At 40.3% G+C, this 15,880-nt stretch overlaps 1 protein-coding gene across 1 annotated transcript in view; it reads right to left on the bottom strand.

The window, feature by feature from the left end:
• The window catches only part of LOC134357707 (cadherin-18-like), a 261,240-nt gene that overhangs the window by 156,850 nt on the left and 88,510 nt on the right, over positions 1–15,880 (bottom strand). The window lies entirely within an intron of this gene.

The following is a 15,880-nucleotide window of genomic DNA, read 5'->3' as shown; positions in this document are numbered from 1 at the left end:
CTTACTAACATTATCTTTTAAGAAAAATTATCATCTATGACTAACAGTTGAAAGTAATTCCACTCATCTCATTACTGAGGTTTGTTTGCTCACTGGCATGAATTATTCAGGAGTTATTCCATCTTTTACTTCAGCTTTTTCACATGTTAAATTGAGAGGACATTAAGAAACTCTGGCACCACGATCGAGCACTTAAAAGGGGCAATATCTCAGGAAGGGAGCATCAGTCGTCTGAGACACCCCACCATTCGCATCATGATCCTTTCCCAATGCTGTGCCAGCCAGGAGCCTGAGGCCATATATCTCAAGGTTAAACAACAGCATCTTCTCCAGAGGTATCAAACAACCTGAAAATCATTAACACTATTTCAGATTATATACTTTTTCTCTCTCTGAATCCTGCATGATTTTATTTACATTCATTTTGTTGTCAATTTGTACATTTGTAACTTATGTACAATTTGTATTAATTTAGGTTTATGTTAACTTATGTATGTCCTCACCATGTAATGTAATGTGCTGCTACTGCTAAAAGCTAATTTTCATGGGATTTATACACTGTGTATGTTTGCCAATGACAATGATAACCTTGAACTTGAACTTGGAAAGAGCGGCATTTAACTAGCAAAACATCAACTGACTACTTGATTGAGAATACATTTTGGGTTAAAATATTTTGTTGATCTGATTTCTGATTAGAATAATAATTGAGCTCTGAAGATTACTCAGTAATTCTGGAATTTTTTTAATGATCTCATTCTTCATAGAACCTCTTCCAGTTTATTTAGATTCAACGAGTAGAAATTGTGGAGAAAAAGTCTTCAAACATCACCCATGCATTTCTTTCCTCAGGGCTGGGAAATCTTAAAAGCAGACCGTTACAGGAAAATAAAATTTGAATTTAATTCAAATTAAAGGGATGTAGACAATTAAGGCTGCCCAAGAAATGAATGCTGATCTTGGCTTGCTCAGTGTCGAAGGACATCTTTCCCTAAGCATGGCTTGTATTAGGAAGTAGAGTGCTCAGCTTATACCACACTGTGACTGTTTGTTCGTTTGTTATGTGCTACGTCATATGACGCGGACAATCATGGTCCTTCCATGTACATGATCGTTCTTGGCAGATTTTTTTTCACAAATGGTTTGCCATTGCCTTCTTCTAGGCAGTGTCTTTACATGACAGGTGACCCCGCCATTATCAATACTGTACTCTTCAGAGATTGTCTGGCTCCACACTGTGATAAGACTATTAAACAGTTCCCTAGCACAATAAATAGGACCCTTGACCTTGCAATCTAACTCGTTATGATAGTGTACCTTATTGTTTATCTGTAGCACACTTTCTCTGTGGCAGTTACACTTTATTCTGTGTTGTTACTGTTTTACTTTGTTCTACCTCAATGGACTGTGTAATGATCTGATCTGCTCTGAACAGTATAGAATGCAAGATAAGCTTTCCATTGTAACTCAGTACATATGGCAATAATAAACCATTTCCATCCTATTGCATTTTCATGCCTGATTATAACTCTAATAGAAAAAATGAATGGATATTTCAGACGAAGTTGTACCAGTTATTAAATTCTGAACTTGAGGAAATGTTGACTGGGTATTTTGAGATGCTACAGGACTAGGGAATATATGAATGATCCTATTCAACAGTTCTACAGTTTTAGATGTTTCATAATCCCTGTCAGATCTGCAGCCTCCACTACCAACATCTATAAGACATTTGCCAATCAGCTTTAACCCTGAACCAATTTTTGCTGGGTACCAAGGCTCACCTAACATTTTGTGAATGATACCAGATTATTTTATGTTCATTTGAGGTTGTAGTTGAGAATATAAAGATCAAGTTCAAATAAAAGTTTATTGTCATTCAAACATATGCATGTATACCGCCAAATGAAACAACATTCCTCCAGACCAAGGTGCCCAACAATGTATATATGGCTCACACACACAACACATAGGTAATATTACCAAAAACACATTAACAAATAATAAACATGTGAAAACCTGCAGATGCTTGAAATCGGAGGCAACACACACAAAATGCTGAAGGATCTCAGCAGGCCAGGCAGCATCGATAGAAAGGAACAAACAGTCAATGCTACAGGCCAAAACTCTTCATCAGGTCTTGTTCTACCTCAGTGCACTCAAGGTCCTGATGACCTAAGCTGCAGGAAATCTGATATAACTCTTGCACAAAGTAAATTTTTCTCTCCGCCCAACTTCTAGTATCATCCAGTCCAGCAAATGAGCTGCAAATACTCCTCCGAATTCTTTAAAAATGTTCATTGCTCTGTTGTTACTTCATGTATGTCAAAATCTGGGCAGATAATTGGAGGCATGTCTTCCAAAGCAAGCTAGAAGAGCAGGCAAAATTCTTCTATTATTTGTACAACTCTGATAAATACTATATGGCATGCTGGCTCAGAAATTTTTCTATTATTTTACATCCTCTTTTAGATGCCATAGTGTAAATAAAGCACCACAGCTTCAACAGGACATGACACAATCTGATTGGTAGTGTCAATAACGTACCACCACCCTGATAATGATCATATGCCTCCTCCACATCTGGCTCAGCAGAAAGAAACAAGAAGGGTTTGCAGCACCAGCATTGTGTCACATATGATCACCAAACACATGTAGATGAAATATTGCTCAGCATGGCGACACCCTCTTGCCAGTATTCTGATCTGTGAGCTGGGAACATGGAGCATCACAAATCTCTCACAATCCTGTCTCTACTTACATGTGAACCTGCATCTTCACCGGTCTGGGGTCAATCTTGGTCCTTTATTATTTTGAACCATGTTTCAGCAAAGTTGAGGGGCCTTTTGATGCTCTTTTCCCGGTTTGTGGTAACCCTTTGAATAGTCTGCAGCCTTTTAATTTGATTTAAGATCAAATTTTCTTTTCTAACAGAGATGTGTTTTTAAGATTATACAGACTTTTGCCTATTTTGATGCTACTGATCAGTCAGGATACAAGAACCCACTTCCAGTTCAGAACAAAATCTGTTATTGTGCACAAATCAGAAAATATATTAAAAACACATCTCTTATACCAAACTAATAGTCCAGATTTCATATTATTAATTTTTATTAATATTTTATATTTATAAGTTTCCCATCAGTGGAGTAAATATCTGTTGGTTGTAAATGTTCTTTCATACATTTTTATATTTCTATATAAAGATGACTCTTAAATAGGAACACTGAAAGAATGAAGCAAAAGTGCAGTAACAGTCTTCCACACCCCTGTACTGGAAGAGGAAATCATTACATGACAGCAGCATACAAAATGCTGGAGGAACTCAGCAAATCAGGCAGCATCTATAGAGGGGGATAAACAGTGGACATTTTGGACCAAGATCCTTCATCATTATTCTTGGCCCAAAATGTTCACTGTTCGTTCTGCTCCATAGATGCTGTCTAACTTGCTGAGTACCTCCAGAATTTAATGTGTGCTACTCAAGATTTCCCCCATCTGCAGAATCTCTTCTGTTTACTACATGACAAAGTATGAAGCCCAATGCAAAGTTACAACACAAAAGCATTGTGGAGGTATATTTGCTAAAGTAATCCATAGATGTGCAAGTCACATACTTTTAGATGATTGCTCTTTGTTATTACTGTAATTATTCTTTTTGACATGTATTTTGCTGCAATTTCTCAAAATTAAGCCTTTCAAGGCACAAAGACTGCAAGCAAGCACAATATAATAACATGTACAATTTTGGAGAATAAAATTGAAATTAATAGATACCCCGGAGTGATTACAAGCTCGTAACCTAATCAGCAGGTTAGGAAATTTCATAACATCGCACCTACAAGAATGAAGCTTAAGTGAGACAAGATTATTGCTTTGAAATAGTTCCCTTGAATGCAGAGCTTATTACTCATTCTACAGCGTCTCTACGAATGACAGTTTTTGAAAATGTTCATGCTAACTGTCAAAATGATCCATTTCAGGATAAGCAAATACACTTAAACTGTAGTTTCAAAGAGAATCTTCTAAGTAAAGTGTTTGAAAAAAAACATTGAAAATCCGACACTTCATATAAATCCTTCAGGTTACCTTGAATGGAAAATTATACTGTGAAAGCGTATTTAAGACTTTCCAATTATTGAACTCTGGCATATGAATAAGTTGCTCAAAACAATGACAGAGTGAAAGCACAATTTACTGGAACTCAGAAGAGGCAGAGATTAAATTCAAATTTAGTAAATGCAACCATAAGAACATTTGTCTGAAGCTCACATACAAGATATCAGTAGTATGAAATGGAGTTGTGAGTGAATTCAAAGAAAGCTAAGATAAGAATTTCATTCATTTGCAATATTCTTAAGTCAAAAATAACTTCCAGAGAATGATCTTTAATTCATATTCCAAAACAGTTATGAATTGGAACTTTTAGCACTTCCACAACATGCTGTAGATGATCAAGATCTATCAGTGCATTAAAAGTTTTTAGATAATATATACATTACTTCTGTTATTTTTGTTCACAATATGGAGGGATATATTAAAATACTTGGGTATAAATTTGTACTCTGCAATCACTTGTAAGAAATGAATGTCTTCATCTGCATTCTGAATTCTTTTATGTTATAGATTTTTCTTTCTGAGAATCATCTTAGATAATTGAAACCTGCTGCTGTCTTAATGGAAGTGAGTTGTTTACAAACCTCTGAATCTGCTGAATGGGCCTTATGTGTCTGATTTAATTTGATGAGGAGACTGGACATGCACAATCACTATCCACTCACTTTTGGCAAACTATGACCATATGCAGTTATTTAGAAATAGGCTTTTACATCACCTGTGAGAACTGCTCCTGTGTGTTTAATCAGAACCTCCCTGAACAAGTCCCTGTTCAATGCAAGACAGCCATTTCTAGCAGGGCCCCTTCTGCAATTTATCAGGTTCTTCTTTGGTTTTCTTAATCTAATGGTCCAGTAGTAAATAACCTGCCTCCTCTGCACTGCACGGAGCTCACAATCCTCTCCCCAAATCTATATACCCGGAACAAGGCCCCCACCCTGCTGACTCCCAAAGATTTCACATCAACTATTGACCTCCTTACCCTCAATATTACCCTAATCCTGACTACTAGCCTTCCTACCCAACTATCCATACACTGATGATCTACCTCTTTCTACTCTTGCAGCTGACTCTCACCCCACCCTTTTCATTATCCAAGCTCTGGACTTTCTATCTGTCAATCATCTCTAGACCCTTTTCTGATACAGCTTGCCTTTACGGCTCTTTCCCCAAGGAGCCCCGGACATGTTCCTGGTTTTACCATTCTTATTCCTCAACCCCTACAGTGGTAGAGCTCAATATGAAAAGCACTTTAATTCCCGGGAGATTCATTCAGTTGTGCACAACACATTAAGGACCAAGGATTATAGAATTTCTCAGTAGTTGGGCCTTAAAATGTTCAGTAGCTTGTCATAAATTGAGAACTGTGATTAGGTCCCCAACACGAGAAAAACTGCAAACTCTGGAAGTCCAATCCAACACACACAAAAAGCTGGAGGAACTCGGCAAGTCAGGCAGCATCTATGGAAAAGAGTGGACATTCAATTTTTCGGGCCAAGAACCTTCATCAGACTCTTCATTGTGATTAGGCTCTTGTCAATACAGATAAACTTACATGTCAACAATTACTTCTGCAACAACTAGCCCTTTTAATCATCTCATCAAATCCTGGGTTCATCTCTGGCTATTTCCCCAAATCAGTTTCTTGACCTCCCACTCATGTAGCATTGAACCAATCATCCAATTGACTCCCTGATCTCCAACAATCAATATCACTCACCATTGAACTCCAATTGTCTTACAATCCATACAACACACTCACCCCTTACAATCTGCTAGCCTAGGATACACTCCCCACAGCAAATCATTCTCTCTCAAAGTGTTCTTCAACAACTTCCCCTTGTGAACTGTGCTCCTAGCTTTGGAGGTAAGTTACAGAGTAAAAGACCTGTAAATAATGCTTTGAGTCTCACGCATGATAAAACATCCAAGCCTGCATTTCCCACCAAGATTCTTCAAAGCACCAACCCATCCCTGTACAGTGCTTCAATATGTATTTTTAGGCATGCTACAACTTTCATGTTTACAATTGTTCCATTTATGTTTTTTACAAATGTTTTTCGCTTTCCATCCATGCTGGGTTACGAGCCGGTGCTCTCTTTGGAAACTCACCCGGCAGAAGGCAATGGCAAACCACTGCTGTAACTTGCCTCATACGCGATTCCCCACTATGTCAGAGAGGCGTGGAGGGGAATCGTCTGCTAACCAGAGAAATCCCGGATGCGACGTATCTTTCCTTTTATTTACAGAATGAGATATGAGCATACTTAATTGTCACTGTCAACACCCGAGTCTTATGCTGAAACACAATGCATTCCTAAAAGGCAAGAGATGCAGGAATATTTTATTTACTCTTATTTGGCACCATTTGCAAACTGCAGGATATTGCATACTGTTTCCAAACTGATGAAGCCATACAGAGTGTATTTACGGTTATTAATGAAAGACATGGTTCAACAAATAATACCTGAATGTAATTTAAAACAAAGGGCAGTGCATTAGGAGAAATGTCCATGATTGAACCTGCTACATGTCACAACATCAAAACAAAATACTTAAAATAGCATGCTACTAAAAGCTAAATGTTTCAGAAGGCTCTGGATAACTTCTCTCACATGCACAGAGTGGCTACCAATCACTTTCCACTTGGGCACTCAGTGGAAAATGGCATGTCAAGTAGAAGATTGGAAAGAGTTTTTGAAAAATCAAACAATGTTCATTGATCCCTCTAGGCTTTTAGACTTTATTTTGCTACAGAGTATGATATTTTTATGTTTAAAAAAATGACATACTGAGAAAATGTGTGCTACAATGGACCAGAGCACTGTTATTTTGTTTGAATCTTTAGTCCTTGTATCAAGCCTCAACCAAATTTATTGGATGAAAGGTTCCACTTACTAAATGAATACAAGGGTCCTAAGTTTTCTCAATGACAATAATAAGGTCATCAAAAGCACAAGTCAATCCACTTACCACAAAATGCTCAATTTCATTCGAAGAGAGCACAGTAGCAGGCAATGTAGAAAACATCAAATATTGCAGACAGGAGCAATCTTCAAGGCCAACTTAAAATATACTGCCAAGAAAGCATGATTTTGTGACATATTTGTATATTTATGTAGTTGTTAATAATGAGAACAAAAAGTAGAATTTTTTTTAGCCTCTATGATATCATGGTTCCAGGTATTCAATTGAACATACCAGAATCAGGCTTAATATCACCGGCATATGTCATGAAATTTGTTGTCTTTGCAACAGCAGTACAATGCTATTTGTTTAAAATATTTAAAAGCTATTTATTTTTTTTCAATGCTTGAAAAAATGGATTGTAGTAATTGTGTGTGTGTGTGTGTGTGTGTGTGTGTGTGTGTGTATGTGTTAGATTAAATAAATAGAGCAAAAATAGAAATAAAAAAATGTAATGAGGTAGTGTTCATGGGTTCAATGCCCATTCAGATATTGGATGGCAAGGGAGAAGAAGTTGTTCCTGAATTGTTGAGTGTGTGCCTTCAGGCTTTTGTGCATCCTCCCCAATGGTAGCAATGAGAACAAGATATAACCTGGGTGACAGGGATCCTTAATGATGGATGCCACCTTTTTGAGGCATCTCTCCTTGAAGACGATGTCCTGCATACAATGGAGGCCAGTGCCCATAGTGGCATTGAGTAAGTTCACAACTTAATCACCCCCCCCCCCCACCACATGCACCCGACTATAATGCAGCCAGTTAGAATGCCTTCACGGTACATCTGTAGAAATTTGCTACTGACTTTGGTGGCATACTAAATCTCCTCAAACTCCTAATGAGATATAGCCGTGATCATGCCTTCTTTGTAGCAGCAGCGATATGTTGGGTCCAGGGTAGATCCTCAGAAATATTGACACCCAGGTGCTTGAAATTGCTCACCCTTTCTACTTCAATGTCCCTCAGTTAAAAGGGGCATTGAAATAATAACACATAAAGTAATATAAAACAGACTGGAAATGTGCCTGTAAAACCATTATTTTACAAGAGTATCTCATGAAATGAAATGTCAAAAAAATACAATTAAACTAGATTAACAAGCTTTTAATACAATTGTAATCCGACAACTGAACACAACTGAAATACTGCTCTTAGAGAAGTACTTGGTAACAATCATTTAGCAGGCTATATAAGAAAGGATCTCACCAATTTCTAGTCTATTAGGAAACAATAACTGGTAGATTTGGAGTACTGTATCTACAACAATAAATTTAATTGGACAACTGCATTTGATATCCTCTACAATTGGACTTTGATTTCAGCAACAATTTTGATTTCAAACATATACTTTAAGAATAACTGATACTCATCTTTCTCATCAATTCAACACAATTTCTATTACAATGTATCGAAAACACTCATGTGTTCTTAAGTAATGCACCTGTGAAACCTTTGAGAGGTTGATACACAAAGCCATTTGTGTGCATTCTCATAAAGCCTTTGCATAGTTTCAGTGTATCTGTCAGCATGTAATCCTGCACCATAGAAAGTGCCAATTGCAACACTTGTTTCAGAAATCTGCTTAATTTGGATCTATTTTCATAGATTTATTGACAATGCCTGCAAGAAAATGAATCTCAGAGTTGTATATGGTGACATACATGTACTTTGAGAATACATTTACTTTGAACTTTGAAGACCAATAAGTTTCAAGTACACCAAAGTTCATCTTTCACATCGTTAATGGTCTTCCAGCAGGAGTTAATTTTGATGAACAGTTCATAAATCACAAAATCCTTTGCAATAGAGCTGGTCAGAATGAACCATTGTATGTATTTGTAGACTTGCTTGGTAAATCCATTGTCCAAGAGGAGGTTGATGATTGTCTTATCCTCACTACATTCCCACATTCCTCTTGAGTATGTTGTGGATTGCCAGTGGGTCTCTGGGTATGCAGTTAGGAACTGAAGGAGGAGAAACATTCTGGCTGCTGATCAAGTGAGTGAGCTCTCGGTGCTTGTTTATCAGTTCTGGCAATGATTTTATGAAGCTGCAGAAGAAGCATCCCAGAGGATCCTTTGTGTCTTTCTCCCGCAAGGCCTGCAGGGCATTGTCTGATGGACCTGTTGTCAAAGATGTTCCTTTTTCTACAGAAACTTTTCTAAGAAGAACAGATTGTGTGACAATGAATTGACCATTGCATGACATTTACATGCAGCTTGATGCAGACACAATGATCACCCTCAAAATCAGGGCAAAGTCAGCTGAATTCTACCTCTTTGACTAGAGACCTGGCCATCACAGCCATATGGATGTGACCCATCATGTACCTGCAGATAAAATGGTGACTGCTGCAGTGCCAGAGTGAGATGTGGGCCAGACCTATGTCAGGTACATCAATACCAAAATCTGATGGCAGAACTCCATAAACCACATCAATGATGAGAGCAGGATGAAAGCTACTTAATTACAGGAGCAAGTCTATTGTAGTTTGCCTCATTCCTCAGTCAGAGTCATAGAACACCACGGCATTGAAGCAGTCTCTTTGGCCCATCTAGTCTCTGCTAAATGACTAATCTGCCTAGTCCCACCCGGACCTCCACATCCCGGCCATGAATGTACCTATCCAAATTTCTCTTAAGTTAAAAAAAAAGACCCAACGTCTACCGCTTGCAGTGGCAGCTTGTTCCACACTATCAGAGTGAAGTAGATCCCCCTCATGTTCCTTTTAAACATTCCCCCTTTCACCCCTAACCCATGACCACTAATTGTAGTCTCAGCCAACCTCAGTGGAAAAAAACTTGCTTGCATTTACCCTGTCTCTAACCCTCATAATTTTGGGATACCTCTGTCAAATTTCCCCTCGGTCCTCTATGTTCCAGGGAATAAAGTCCTAACTTATTCAATCTTTCCCTAAAACAGGTCCTCGAGTCCCAGCAACATCCTTGTAAATTTTCTCTGCACTCTTTCAATCTTATTTAAATACTTCCTGTAGGTAGGAGACCAAAACTGCACACAAATTTCCAAGTTAGGCCTCACCAATGGCTTATATAATTTCAATATAACATAAGACCATAAGACAAAGGAGCAGAAGTCGGCCATTCGGCCCATCGTGTCTGCTCCGCCATTTTATCATGAGCTGATCCATTCTCCCATTTAGTCCCACTCCCCTGCCTTCTCACCATAACCTTTGATGCCCTGGCTACTCAGATACCTATCAATCTCTGCCTTAAATATACCCAATGACTTGACCTCCACTACCACCCATGGCAACAAATTCCACAGATTCACCACCCTCTGGCTAAAAAAAATTCTTTGTTTCTCTGTTCTGAATGGACACACTTCAATCCTTAAGTCATGTCCTCTCGTACTAGACTCCCCCACCATCAGAAACAACTTTGCCACATCCACTTTGTCCATGCCTTTCAATATTCGAAATGTTTCTATTGTCAGGAACCCCATGACAGGAATAAAGAACCAGCAGAGATAGAAAACACTTTGGAGTCCGGCATTGCTATAGACTAATAATATTTATTAGCAACTACACAATACAGTAATATAAAAGTAGATAAATCAAACAAGGTTAGCAATGATTTTATATATACATACATACATACATATATATGTAAGTATATCAGTAAGTGTGGAAATATATATATGAAAAACCAAGCTTCCTTAAGTCTAGGGGTAAAAAGATATAGTTTGACGAAGATGAGTAAAGTTCAGTTCAGTTCCTGGTATTTAGTTGAGTAGTGATGGAGAGAGAGAGGGGGAGAGATTTGAGTCTTCAGGTGAGCTGACACTGTCGATCTTCTCGTTGTCCTTCAAAATCCTTTAAAAGTCACCGACTGTGACTTTAACAAAGGGGACCGGTTTTCTGTGGTGGAGCTATCCCCCAGGCAAGGTTGGACACATGGACAACTCCCCACCAGTCAACCCCTTTCCTCTTTCCACTGCAAGAGCAACGGACCGATCTGCCTGATCGGTCCTCCAAAACCCACTTTTCCTACGGGCACAACAATGCTCATTCAGTGTCCAGAACATATGTCTGAGGTCTATCATCTGACCTCCTATGTTATCTTCCAGTGCTGAGCATCAACTGTCATTCAAATAACTCCTCCTTCCTCTCTCTGCGAAGAAATTCAAGCAGGCAAAAATCTTTGAAGTGTCAACGACCTGCCGAAAATCATAACATCGAGTGTCCATTAAATCAGCAGTCCCCAACCACCGGCCGCGGAGCGGTAGCGGGCCGCAAAGCATGCGCTACCGGGCCGCGAGGAAACAATATGATTTGGCGACAGGAGTCAGCTGCACCTTTCCCCATTCCTGGACTTATTTCCTGGCATAATTTACATATCACTATTTAATTATTTCTAGTTTTATTACTATTTAATTATTTATGGTGCAACTGTAATGAAAAGCAATTTCCCCGGGATCAATAAAGTATGACTATGACTATGACATTCACTGTCACGCCCACTGTTGAGCTTGAATGCACATGAGGTCATTACGCACGCGTCATCCATGTCTGCACGGGAAGGAGATCAACTCTTCGAGCTTGCAAATGACGGCGAGCTGAAAAGTATGTTTGACATAACATCTCTGCCGGCATTCTGGATCAAAGTCAAGGCTAAGTATCCTAAGATAGCCACGAAAGCACTGAAAACGTTGCTTCCATTTCCAACATATCTCTGCAATGAATGCAACGAAAACTAAATTGTAGAACAGACAGGACACAAGGAACCCCCTTTGAGTTTCACTGTCTCCCATCACCCCTCGATAGGACCATCTTGTTGCAGGGAAACAAGCACAGGGCTCCCGCTGGTTCAGCGATATTGGTGTGTTGCAATGATTTTATATGTTCATACGGGGAAAATATGTGCTGTGTGTCTAACATTAAAAATGTTACTTAAAATGTTATGATGCTATTGACTTATATAACCATATAACAATTACAGCACGGAAACAGGCCGTCTCTGCCCTTCTAGACCATGCCGAACGCTACTCTCACCTAGTCCCACCGACTTGCACTCAGCCCATAACCCTCCATTCCTTTCCTGTCGATATACCTATCCAATTTTTCTTTAAATGATAATATCAAACCTGCCTCTACCACTTCTACTGGAAGTTCGTTCGACACTTACTTCAAGCTCTCCTGATAATTGACTTATCGCTATATTCATGCAAGGAAAATATGCGCTGTGTGTTTAATATTAAATTCATTAGATAAACCCTTTTAGAAACGAAATTGAGTGTATTAGCCACATCATCTATATTGCGTTCGTGATTAACACCCACACCCCCACCCCCGAACAGAATCGCCAAAAACGATTTGTAGAGAAACATTGACACGTACACGCATGCGCAAATTACGCATGCGCACTGGTGCCCACGCAAGGCTTCATGGTCATTGTAGTCTTTCTCCGGGTAAACCCAACGTATTTGACTGCTACTCCTGTTTCTTGGCAACTTTACACCCGCCCCCACACCGCAGGTCGGCCGGTCCACAAGAATATTGTCAACATGAAACCGGTCCGCATTTCGGAAAAGGTTGGGGACCCCTGCATTAAATAACGTCCTCGATCACCATAGCAACTTACGAGCTGCTCGGTGCTATCTCCACTTCAGCAGAAATCCAACAGTTAACCAGTTCTTTCTCATTCCTTAAAGTGACAGTCCAACAGTTAGTCTCCATCTCTCTCTCTCTTTCAAAACAAGATGTTGGTGGTAAATAACTCTCTCCCTCTCTCTTTTCAAAAGCACAGTTAATGGGGTAATTCAGGATCCTGTCACACTATGAGGTCCCCCCTCATTCTTCTAAACTCCAAGGAGTACAGTCCAAGAGCGGTCAAATGCTCCTCATATGTTAACCCTCTCATTCCTGGAATCATTCTAGTGAATCTTCTATGAACCCTCTCCAATATCAGCACATCCTTTCTTAAATAAGGAGTCCAAAACTGCACACAGTACTCCAAGTGAGGTCTTACCAGTGCCTTATAGAGCCTCATCATCACATCCCTGCTCTATAGTCTATTCCTCTAGAAATGAATGCCAACATTGCACTTGCCTTCTTCACAACCGACTCAGCCTGGAGGTTAACTTTAAGGGTATCCTACATGAGGACTCCCAAGTCCTGTTGCATCTCAGAACTTTGAATGTTCTCCCCATTTAAATAATAGTCTGTCCATTTATTTCTTTTACCAAAGTGCAAAACCATACACTTTCCAACATTGTATTTCATTTGCCACTTCTTTGCCCATTCTCCCAATCTATCCAAGTCTCTCTGCAGACTCTCTCAGCACTACCGGCCCCTCCACCTATCTTTGTATCGTCAGCAAACTTAGCCACAAAGCCATCTATTACATAATCCAAATCGTTGATGTACAATGTAAAAAGAAACGGCCCCAACACAAACCCCTGTGAAACAGCAATGGTAACTGGCAGCCAACCAGAATGGGATCCCTTTATTCCCACTCTCTGTTTCCTGCCAATCAGCCAATGCTCTATCCAAGTATGTAACCTTCCCGTAATTCCATGGGCTCTTACCTTGTTTAGCAGCCTCGTGCGGCACCTTGTCAAAGGCCTTCTGAAAATCCAAATACACAACATCCACTACATCTCCCTTGTCTAGCCTACTTGTAATTTCCTCAAAAAACCATGTTGAATTCTACCTATCTTGTCATATGACTCCAGGTGCTCCGTAACCTCATCCTTGACAATTGACTCCAACAACTTCCCAACCACCGACTTCAAGCTAACAGGTCTATAATTTCCTTTTTGCTTCCTTGCTCCCTTCTTAAATAGTGGAGTGATATTTTCAATCTTCCAGTCCTCCGGAACCATGCCAGAACCTATTGACTTTTGAAAGATCATTGCTAATGCCTCCGCAATCTCCACAGCTACTTCCTTCAGAACACGAGGGTGCATTTCATCTGGTCCGGGAGATTTATCTACCTTTAGACTATTCAGCTTCCTGATTACTTTCTCTGTCATAATTGTGACTGCTCACTTCTCTTCCCTGACACCCTTGAGTGTCAGGTGTACTGCTGATGTCTTCCTCAGTGAAGACTGATGCAAAATACTCATTCAGTTCCTCCGTCATCTTCTTATCCCCTATTACAATTTCTCCAGCATCATTTTCTATTGGTCCTATATCTACTCTCACCAGTCTTTTACTCTTTATATAATTGAAAAAGCTTTTAGTATCCTCTTTGATATTGTTTTCTAGCTTCCTTTCATAGTTCATCTTTTCCCTCTTAATGACTTACTTAGTTTCCTTTTGTATGTCATAGTGTGGGGGGCATTGATGGCGCAGAACCAAATGCAAGACAGACATTGAACTACTAGGAACAGGACTGGATTATCAAGGTAGCAAGGTATGACAGGAAGAAACGATGCTGGACATGATACAGACCATGGATGAGACAAGGATACAGGGCCTGGGTTAGGACTTGACTAGAATAGTGGAACCAGGACATGGAACTTGGAACTAGGAGCCTGGGCTTGGACTCTGAACCAGAGACTGGACAAGGACCCGAAACCTGGGTCTAGACTCGGGCTCGGACTCCAGAATTAGGCGAAGACATGACGTAGTCTTGGGAGACAGGAACCTCAGAGCCTTGGACGAGGACTGGACGCTTGGAGCCTTGGATGTGGACTGGATGCTCGGAGCCTTGGTCTAGAGCATGTGGACATGGAGCCTTGGACTCGAGAGACAGGAACATGGAACACAGAACCAGGACCCCTCCTTGGAAACAGGACATAGGGTCGGGACACATTACACAGAATGCAGAATACGACAAGACGGTTCCCAACACAAGGCAGCGGCAGATGGCCAGACCTACCTAGCGAAGGCGTGGACACAGACGGTTCTCAACACTAGGTAGCACCAAATGGCCGGACCTACCTAATGAAAGCGTGGATACAGATGGTTCCCAACTCTAAGTAGTGGCAAACGGCTGGACCTACCTAGCGAAGGTGTGGACACAAAGACAGTTCAAAACAATGATAGACAGTTCCTTATCGTGCTCCGGCAATTGAACTGGACAGCGGTGCAGGCAAGGCAAGACGAGGCAAGGCTTCAGGCGAGGCAAGGCTTCAGACACAGGTTGCAGGGGCATGGCAAGACTTCAGGAGGATGGGGCAGAGAAGGGATTCAGACAGGGGGTGAGAACAGGAACAATCCAGCAACCAGAGGCTAAATCCTGAAGCTACTTATGAAGCCAGCCCAAACACGAATCAGCTACCTCAACAGAAACTGGGGAAAACTGGAAAACCTGGAATAAGAAACATGGACTGGACCATGAACCGGAATGCGGATATCACGGACCGGACCATGACATTGTAAGCATTTAAAAACTTCCCAATTCTCTGTCTTCCCACTAATTTTTGCTTCCTTGTATGCCCTCTCCTTTGCTTTAACTTTGGCTTTGACTTCTCTTGTCAGCCATGGTTGCTTCCTTTTTCCATTCGAAAATTTCTTCTTTTTTGGAATCTATCTGTCTTTTATCTTCCTCACTTCTTGCATAAACTCCAGCCACTGTTGTTCTGCCATCCTTTCTGCTAGTGTCCCTTTCCAGTCAACTTTGGCCAGTTCCTCTCTCATGCCACTGTAATTTCCTTTACTCTACTGAAGTACCGACACATCGGATTTCGGCTTCACTTTCTCAAATTGCACAGTGAACTCAATCATGTTATGATCACTGCCTCCTAAGGGTTCCTTCACCTCAATCTCTCTAATCACCTCTGGTTCAGTACACAATACAGCCGATCCCCTAGTAGACTCAACAACCTGTTCTA

This window comes from Mobula hypostoma, chromosome 17 (assembly GCF_963921235.1).
Source record: "Mobula hypostoma chromosome 17, sMobHyp1.1, whole genome shotgun sequence".
In the NCBI taxonomy this organism is placed as follows: domain Eukaryota; kingdom Metazoa; phylum Chordata; class Chondrichthyes; order Myliobatiformes; family Myliobatidae; genus Mobula; species Mobula hypostoma.
This window is presented reverse-complemented; position numbering and strand designations above follow the sequence as displayed.